This window comes from Pinus tabuliformis, chromosome J (genome assembly GCF_031772625.1).
Source record: "Pinus tabuliformis cultivar Carrire ecotype Pingquan chromosome J, CPIR1, whole genome shotgun sequence".
NCBI lineage: Eukaryota > Viridiplantae > Streptophyta > Pinopsida > Pinales > Pinaceae > Pinus > Pinus tabuliformis.
The window spans coordinates 1,401,112,203-1,401,114,355 of record NC_142295.1 but is presented as its reverse complement, the minus strand read 5'-3'; positions in this window follow the sequence as shown (position 1 = coordinate 1,401,114,355).

Below are 2,153 nucleotides of genomic sequence, written 5' to 3'. Positions count from 1 at the left end.
AACTTTCTCAGAGATTTGTTCCCAACTATGATGAATTGACCAAAGGATTTACTCAATTGTTGAAGAAAGGGGTTGCCTTCCATTGGGATGATACTGCCCAAAATGAATTGTATTCTTTGAAAAATGTCCTGGTGCAAGCATGATTATTGTATTGCCCTGATTATCAATGTCATTATTTCATGTATCTCGTTGCTTCCATTACTACCACTTCTATGGTGTTTGTTTAAGAAGATGATGTTTGGGAACAAATATCCCATTTATTATTTGAGCCAGAATTTTAATGAAACCAAAATCAAATATATTCTCATTGAAAAGTTATCTTTTGCAGCTGTTCAAGTTATCTAAAGTTTTTTCCACTAAATTTTGCTTCAAAAGATTATGGTAGTTTATGATTGTAACCCCATGACATATATTCTTTCACAACAAGTGTTGGGGAGTAAGTACTCTAAATGGATTGTTATTCTCCAGGAGTTTGATTTGGATTTCATTAAATTCAAATCTAAGCCCATAGTCTTCGCTGAGCTAATCTATGAGCTTGCCTCACTCAAAGTTGAGTCTACATATGAAGATTCTACTCTTAACAAGTTGTTGTTTTTGATAGATTCATCTGATCCTTGAAATGGAGATATTATCATATATATCCAGACCTAGAATTTCTAACCTAATACCTCTCACTCTGATCAATGACGTATTCAATGCGAGGCTAAAAATTACATAATTATACCTCTCACCCATTTTTTATATGAGATTTCCACGATTGCATGAAATGGTGAATTACCTAGATCTAGTGGTCTAATCTAGAGCAAAAAAAGAAAAAAAGATATGATTTTTCCTTTAATAAATTAGAAAATTAGAAAGAATCCTACTTGCAATATGAAGGAAGCCTACCTTTACTCCTTTCTTGTAAGCTCCGACTCTAGCTCCAAGTGCTATAATTAGAACCTGCACACATGACTAAAACAAGAAAAGAAACCGCAATCCACGTAGCATAATATAAAATTTGTATTCAATGAATCATCATGGAATTGAAATATAGGAGTGAAAACATAAAAAAAAATATAGGAAAACAAGATACTTTTTGTATTGACAAATATAAGAGAGAGTTTACAACCATAAATAGAAGTTGACTTTGTCGATGTCTCCCCAAGTTGACCTATCCTTCCTTGTCACAAGTAACACCTCAACATCAACCCTAATGAATGAATGTGATGAATCTCTTAGGTTCAAAGCATCAACATGAGGGCACTATCAATCTCCAAAAGCCAACCTAGACCTTATGGGAAGCAGTAAATTTATAGGATGAGTGTACTAGTTTAGTTTTTCTTATCTAATTACCAATATAGGCTTGAGATCCACATATGATGGGAGGATGAGCTCAAGGGATAAGAGATAATATCTCCAAGATATAATTCAAGTTCTCTATCAATGGTAAATAGTTAAAACTACCTTGGAAGCTTGTAGAAGAGGAAGCTTCAGAGATACTTTTTATTTTCCTGAATTTCTAGAATGAACGCACTTATAGAAGGGAGAAACATGTGCTAACCAACACTAGCTATCAGCTATGCAAAATGCAGTGAACACAAGTGGCTAAGCATGCAAGGTGAGTTGGGGATAAAAATAGTATTTTTGAGATAATTATCTCAGAAATTTAGACTCTTTGGAGAAGTGATGCTTAGGGCTTTGTGATGGGATTATGAAAAAGTGTTCATGGATGTTGATTGATCCGGTTTGTAGGCCTATTGAGCATATGTGAAAAAATGAAATATAATAAAGATGATAATGGAAATATTTAATTCTTGTTTTCAATAGGAAATGACACTGTCACAGATTGAAATATTCCATCCATATATTTTGAGTGTCTTTCTGGCCTAATATAGTTTGATGAGTTAACTTCTAACTTGCCATGATTCTTTTCTTTTTGAGCTATGGTATACATGTTTACACTAATAAACTTTCAATAGAGATAACGTAATCTTAGAAATAACTAATTCTTCCTCAATTATTCCTATGAGACTTTCCGCTTTCAGTCCTTGTAATTCATTCTTTCATATTATTCATGATTGGAGTACAATGGTTTTGCATACCATTTACCTCTAATCATTCCATTACTACACACTTATTTCCCTAAGGTAAATTTCTTCATATGAATTAAT